This window comes from Rutidosis leptorrhynchoides, chromosome 7, assembly GCF_046630445.1.
Source record: "Rutidosis leptorrhynchoides isolate AG116_Rl617_1_P2 chromosome 7, CSIRO_AGI_Rlap_v1, whole genome shotgun sequence".
Lineage (NCBI taxonomy): Eukaryota > Viridiplantae > Streptophyta > Magnoliopsida > Asterales > Asteraceae > Rutidosis > Rutidosis leptorrhynchoides.
The window spans coordinates 370,996,840-371,005,125 of NC_092339.1; the positions used below are offsets into that span (position 1 = coordinate 370,996,840).

The window sequence follows — 8,286 nt, forward strand, 5'->3', positions numbered from 1 at the left end:
TCTCTAAATTTCTTTAAATTACGAAAATTTATTTTAAGTGGTTAAATTGATAGACATCAAAATTTTCTGGTTCGTAGTAATAGTTGGATTTGTACGTGGACCGGGTTATTGGAGCCAAACAGTACTCAATTATATTGAGACCAAACGAATCCTGCCCCTCTGCTGCATCTTTTGGCTATTCGAAACGTGGGCAAAATCAGAAAAGTCTATTAATTGGATAACTTATATAATTTTTCTTTCTTTTTAAAAACTAATAGGATATTCAGTGAATGCACCGAGCAAAACGTTCACCACCTTTTGTACGTTCACCACCTGTAACTCGATCAAGACATCTAGCTAATATTATCGCCGTTGATTTTTCTTTAGAATCGTCATCCAGTCGATCAAGTACTCCAATTCAAATTTCCGATAATCCATTTTTTGAACCCGACCTCACAATTGAGAATCCGGAGAATATTCAGGGACGATTCATAGATCCTGAACCATTAATTTTTCCTCCGGAACCACCAATCATTCAAACAGAGATTGTTGAGGAACGAACCATTAAATCAGAATCCTCTAGTGATTCAGATTCAACAAATTCAATCATGGAGAATCTGGAACCTTTAAGTATGGAAGACCGAATGAGAGCTAAACGCACTGGCCAAGGTCACGCAATTACTCATCCAGACATTAATGCGCCTGATTATGAAATCAAAGGACAAATTTTATATATGGTGACTAATCAATGCCAATTTAGTGGTGCGCCGAAGGAAGATCCAAATGAACATCTTCGTACCTTTAATAGGATCTGTACACTATTTAAAATTCGAGAAGTGGAGGATGAACATATATATCTCATGTTATTTCCCTGGACTTTAAAGGGAGAAGCCAAAGATTGGTTGGAATCGTTACCTGAAGGGGCGATTGATACATGGAACATTTTAGTTGAAAATTTTCTTAAACAATTTTTTCCGACATCTAAAGCCGTAAGACTTCAAGGAGAAATTGTTACGTTCACACAGAAACCAAATGAAACTCTATACGAGGCATGGACAAGATTTGAAAAGTTATTGAGAGAATGTCCGCAACATGGTTTAGACACTTGTCAAATAGTACAAATATTCTACCAAGGATGCGACATCACTACAAGGAAAGACATAGACATAGCAGCTGGTGGTCCTATTATGAAGAAAACCGAAACTGATGCTTACAAAATTATTGATAACACTGCTTCCCACTCACATGAGTGGCACCAAGAAAAAGATATCGTTAGATCATCTAAAGCAGCTAGAGCCGATTCTAGCCATGACTTAGATTCCATTTCTTCAAAGATAGATGCTGTCGAGAGACGAATGAAAAAGATGACTAAAGATATCCACTCAATACGAATTAGTTGTGAGCAGTGTGGAGGACCACATTTGACAAAAGATTGTCTCAGTATTGAACTAACAATGGAACAAAGAGAGAATGTTTCATATCTAAACCAAAGGCCTGGAAATAATTATCAGAATAATTATCAACCGCCAAGACCGATTTACAATCAAAACCAGAATTATAACCAAAATGTTCCATACAACAACCAACAAGGTCCTAGTAATCAACAAGTATCCAATAATACATACAATCAGCAAAGACCTAATTTTCAAAACAAACCACCAGAAACCGATGATAAAAAGTCGAATTTAGAAGATATGATGACGAAGCTAGTTGAATCTCAAATTCAATTTTTCACATCTCAGAAACAAACCAATGAACAAAATGCTCAAGCATTTAGAAATCAACAAGCTTCTATTCAAAATCTGAAACAAGAAGTAAGTAACCTAGCAAGGTTAATAGGTGAAAGAAAAACCGGGAAGTCTACCTAGTGATACAAATGCTAACCCCCGAAATGAAACAGCTAAAGCCATTACCACAAGAAGTGGTATTACACTTAAACCACCTGAAATACCTGTAATTTTTGATAAAACTATTCCTACTCCACAAGAACCACAACCTGAACAAGATAAGGAAAAAGAATCGGTAGTTGAAAAGGTTAATGAAGATAACACGGTTAAAGCTAAACCTTATGTTAAACCATACCAACCACCACTTCCTTACCCGAGTAAAATGAAAAAAGAGAGACTTGAAGCCGAGCAATCCAAATTCTTGGATATGTTTAAACAGATAAATGTAAATCTTCCTTTCATTGATGTGATTTCAGGAATGCCTAGATATGCTAAATTTCTGAAAGATCTGATCACGAATAGAAAGAAAATGGAATAACTTTCGGTCGTTACTATGAATGCTAATTGTTCAGCAGTGCTGTTGAATAAGATACCAGAAAAACTATCTGATCAAGGAATTTTCACAATTCCATGTTTTCTAGGTAGTCTTAGTTCAATAGAAGCATTGGCAGACTTAGGTGCTAGTATAAATTTAATGCCGTATTCACTATACACTAAACTAGACCTTGGAGAATTGAAACCAACAAGAATAAGCATACAACTAGCCGATAGATCAGTAAAATATCCTAGAGGGATAATGGAGAACATGCTAGTTAAAGTTGGTACTTTAGTATTTCCAGTAGATTTTGTTGTTCTGGACATGGAAGAAGATTCTCAAGTTCCTCTCATATTAGGAAGACCATTCTTAAACACGGCTAAGGCAATGATAGACGTGTTTGGTAAGAAATTGACCATAAGTATAGAGGACGAGAGTGTTACCTTTTCAGTTGATAGAGTAATGCAACAACCGCAATCTGCAGATGATACATGTTACTATATTCAAACAATAGAATCACATGCAGAATTGTTAGAAGAATTTCTAGAATTACAAGGAACAGGAGAATGTTCTTTAGGAGAAGGAACTGAACCAATTGATGAAACTGAAATGTTAGCTATACTTATGGCTAATGGATATGAACCAACAACAGAAGCAATTCAAATGCTAAAAGAAGAAGACAGATATCGATACAAATCATCGATAGAAGAACCACCGACATTAGAGTTAAAGCCACTTCCAAACCATTTGGAATATGCTTATTTACATGGTGAATCTGAATTACCTGTAATAATATCGTCTTCTCTTACTGAAAATGAGAAATCACAACTCATTTCTATGTTGAAAGCTCATAAACCAGCTATTGCATGGAAAATTCATGATATTAAAGGAATAAGTCCTTCGTATTGCACACATAAAATCCTTATGGAAGAAGGTCATAAAACGTATGTGATAAGGCTAAAAAGGAACATATATTTCATAGCATTATCCCCCAAGAAAGACAAGATTTTAGTTGCAATTGTTCCATTTTCAAGTGATATTCGTTTATATTAAATAAGTGCGAAGACAAAAGGCAGATTCGACAAATTGAAGACAAAAAGGTCCAAAAAGCTCAAAAGTACAAGATACAATTAAAAAGGTTCAAATTATTGATGAAGAACGTCTAAAAATGACAAGAGTACAAGTTACAAAACGCAAAGTACACGATATAAAATAGTACGCAAGGACGTTCGAAAATCCGGAACCGGGACATGAGTCAACTCTCAACGCTCGACGCAACGGTGTAAAAATTACGAGTCAACTATGCACAAGAATAAAATATAATATTTAAATAATTCATAATAAGAATAATATTAAATAATAAAAAGTTGTTAATTTAGCATAGTTCAGGGGTCGTAAATGAAAATTCAATTTCATATTTTGCCTATAAAAGGCGATGATTATCGATCAATTTAAAAGCATCCCTTTTTCTATCCTAAAAATCTATTATCAATATCAATATCTAAAAATCTCTATCATAATGTTAATGTAATAAGATATAACAATAATCTTAATTTTAATTTTAAATTATGATAATAATAAGATTTATGATAGAGATCGTTTGAGTGTGTAAGTCGAAATTCTGTCCGTGTAACGCTACGCTATTTTTAATCATTGTAAGTTATGTTCAACCTTTTTATATTAATGTCTCGTAGCTAAGTTATTATTATGCTTATTTAAAACGAAGTAATCATGATGTTGGGCTAATTACTAAAATTGGGTAATTGGGCTTTGTACCATAATTGGGGTTTGGGCAAAAGACCGACACTTGTGGAAATTGGACTATTGACTATTAATAGATGGGGGGTATTGTCTAATTGAGTGACAACTCTTTGGAGTCTGTCGAACCTATCTTCAAATTAATTATCCTAATAATTAATAATGATTATGGTTGTCCTATTTAGTGACGTTCATATGGAATCTATTATAATCATTTAATTAATTATTCGGGTTGGGTAATTGATTATTCAAACTGATCAAGTGGGTAAATTAATATTCATATCTAATCAAAACAGGGGTAGATTACATACAGTGATAACTGGTGTAATTGTTGACAGAAGTGATAACTGCGTCACAGTTTAAATCCTTAATTAGTTGGAATATTTGACTTCGGGTATAAGGGTAATTTGACGAGGACACTCGCACTTTATATTTATGACCGATGGACTATTATGGATAAAAACCAGATAGGTATCAAATAAACCATGACAAAGGACAATTAACCCGAGTAACAATTAATTAAAATCAAAACGTCAAACATCATGATTACGGAAGTTTAAATAAGCATAATCCTTTTATTTCATATTCTATCGCAATTTTATTTATTGTTATTTTATTTATCGTCATTTATTTATTTTACGCACTTTAATTATTGTCATTTATCTTTACGCTTAAAAATATAAAATCGACAAACCGGTCATTAAACGGTAAAAACCCCCCTTTTATAATAATATTACTACTTATATATATATATATTTATATAAATATAGTTTTATAAAAATATAGTACGTAATCACTAGCTCCCTGTGGAACGAACCGGACTTACTAAAAACTACACTACTCTACGATTAGGTACACTGCCTATAGTGTTGTAGCAAGGTTTAGGTATATCCCATCCGTAAATTAATAAAACTTGTGTCATATTTTGTAGTATTTCCTAGTAAAAATAATACTATTTCGTACCCTCACGCTACATCATCAAGTTTTTGGCGCCGCTGCCGGGGAGCGCTAAAACCCTATATTTTTAATTATAATAATATTGAAATAAAATATAATAATATAATAATATTGAAATAGAATATAATAATATAATAATATTGAAATAGAATATAATAATATAATAATATTTTAGAATTGATACGTAAAATTTTAAAAAGTCGTATTTATTAAATACTTCAGGGGTATATTATGTAACTTGTAATTAATAATTTCTATCATATCGCTTTCATGTGAATAGTAAATTAATTAATTTCTTTTCATTTACTATTCATGAATAGTAAATGAATTAAAAAAAAAAAGTTTTGAAAAAAAAATATAATTATAAAAAAATTATTAATTTGTAAAAAAAATCGTTTTTTTTTAAGAAAAAAAATTTCGTTTTTTTTAAAAAAAAAAAAAAAAAATTTGTGTAAAAAAAAATCGTTTTTTTTAAAGAAAAAAAAAATTCGTTTAAAAAAAAAAAATTGTAAAAAAAAATCGTTTTTTTTAAAAAATTTTTAAAAAAAAAAAAAGTTTTAAAAAAAATTTATATAAAAAAAAAAATTTTTTTTTTTAAAAAAAAATTTTAAAATCCTTAAAAAACGAAATATAAAAAAAAAAAAAAAATTAAAAAAAAAGTTTTTTTTTTTTTATTATTACCTTTAGATTTTTAGACTCTAGTTACAATTTTTAGTATTGAGTTTAGTTTTGCCATAGTTATTTTTATTTCTAGAATTTTTAGGTTTGCCGTAAAATCCCTTAAGTGCTTATTCCTTAGACTAAGATTTATGTGCTTTAGAATTTTGCGACGCCGTTTTTCGCGCTACTTTCTTATTTTTATTTTTCGACGCCTATTTTTCGACCTTTTATTTTTCGACCTTTTTCGACGCGTTTTTTTTTTTCTTTCTTATTTCTCGCTATTCTAGTTTTAGGATAAGATTTTTATTCTACTTCTTATCTAAATTTCTTAAAATTACGAAAATTTATTTTAAGTGGTTAAATTGATAGACATCAAAATTTTCTGGTTCGTAGTAATAGTTGGATTTGTACGTGGACCGGGTTATTGGAGCCAAACAGTACTCAATTATATTGAGACCAAACGAATCCTGCCCCTCTGCTGCATCTTTTGGCTATTCGAAACGTGGGCAAAATCAGAAAAGTCTATTAATTGGATAACTTATATAATTTTTCTTTCCTTTTAAAAACTAATAGGATATTCAGTGAATGCACCGAGTAAAACGTTCACCACCTTTCATACGTTCACCACCTATAACTCGATCAAGACATCTAGCCAATATTGTCGCCGTTGATTTTTCTTTAGAATCATCATCTAGTCGACCAAGAACTCCAACTCAAATTTCCGATAATCCATCTTTTGAACCCGACTTCACAATTAAGAACCCGAAGCATATTCAAGGACAATTCCAAGATCCAGAACAACTAATCATTCCTCTGGAACCACAAACCATTAAATCAGAATCCTCTAGTGATTCGTATTCAACAAATTCAATTATGGAAAATCTGGAACCTCTAAGTATGGAAGACCGAATGAGAGCCACACGCACGGGCCAAGGTCACGCCATTATTAAGCCAGAAGTTAATGCGCCAGATTATGAAATCAAAGGACAAATTCTACACATGGTAACTAACCAATGCCAATTCAGTGGTGCACCGAATGAAGATCCTAACGAACACCTTCGTACGTTTAAAAGAATTTGTACACTATTCAAAATCCGAGAAGTGGAAGATGAGCAGATCTATCTCATGTTGTTTCCCTGGACTTTAAAGGGAGAAGCCAAAGATTGGTTAGAATCGTTACCTGAAGGGGCGATTGATACATGGGATGTTTTAGTAGAAAAATTTCTTAAACAATTCTTTCCGGCATCCAAAGCCGTGAGACTTCAAGGAGAAATTGTTACATTCGCGCAAAAGCCAAATGAAACATTATATGAGGCGTGGACAAGATTCGGAAGGATGTTGAGAGGATGTCCTCAACACGGATTAGATACTTTTCAAATAGTGCAAATCTTCTATAAAGGCGTAGACATCGCTACAAGAAAAGAAATCGACATAACAGCTGGTGGTTCCATCATGAAGAAAACCGCAACTGAAGCTTACAAAATTATTGATAATGCAGCCTCCCACTCTCATGAGTGGCACCAAGAAAAAGATATCTTTCGATCATCTAAAGCGGCTAGAGCCGATTCTAGCCATAACTTTGATTCCGTTTCCGCAAAAATAGATGCTTTCGAAAGACGAATGAAAAAGATGAATAAAGATATTCACGCAATACGAATCAGTTGTGAGCAATGCGGTGGACCACACTTATTGAAAGATTGTCACATTGAACCAACGATGGAACAACGAGAGAATGTTTCCTATATGAACCAAAGGCCGGGAAATAATTATCAAAATAATTATCAACCGCCAAGGCTAAACTTAAATTGAAATCAAAACATTCTTTACAATCCAAAAGGACCCGAAAATAACTGGTATAACCAACAAGGTCCGAATAACCAACCGACTCAAAACAACACTTTCAATCAACAAAGACCTAGCTTGTATAAACCACCACAACAAACCGAAGAGAAAAAGCCAAATCTAGAAGAAATGATGGCAAAGCTGATTGAATCTCAAACACAATTCATTACATCTCAAACCCAAACGAACAAGAGGTTTGATCAGTCATTAAGAACTCAACAAGCTTCCATTTTGAATCTTGAAAAACACGTAGGTACTCTTGCTAGCATGATGAGTGAGAGGGAACAAGGAAAGCTACCGAGTAATACTGAAGTAAATCCTCGGAATGAGAATGTTAATATGGTTTCAACGAATTCTGAAAAACCAGCACCAGAAGATGGGAAGGTTTTAGATGAGAGTAACAATGAAGAAGTTACACCACCACCACCCGAGTATGTAAAGCCAATGGTGGCACCATACAAACCACCCATCCCGTTTCCAAGAAAAGGAGTTGAGTATGAGCAAGTGATAGGTAATAAAGATTGTGATACCTCTGGAAAGAAGAAGAAGAAAAAGAATAAGAAAGTGCAAGAAACAAAAGCCGTAAATATAAACCCGGTGAAGACAGTTCCACCAAAACCTCCACCTAGGGTAGGTGATCCGGGTGAATTTATTGTTCCTTGTCTACTTAGTGATTGTGTCATGTATGATGCACTAGCAGATTTAGGTGCAAGTGTAAGTGTTATGCCTCTTTCCTTATATAAGAGATTAGGTGTAGGTAAGTTAAGTCCAACGGATATGAGTGTTCGACTCCTTGATCAAACCATTAAGCACCCAGTTGGAATTGCT

General features: G+C 33.0%; 1 non-coding gene across 1 annotated transcript; it reads right to left on the reverse strand.

The window, feature by feature from the left end:
• Window positions 1–971: 971 nt before the first annotated feature.
• LOC139860629 (small nucleolar RNA R71) lies at window positions 972–1,078 on the reverse strand. The gene has a single exon (XR_011763255.1). It is a non-coding gene; the product is annotated as a small nucleolar RNA R71 (small nucleolar RNA).
• Between the last annotated feature and the right edge of the window lie 7,208 nt (window positions 1,079–8,286).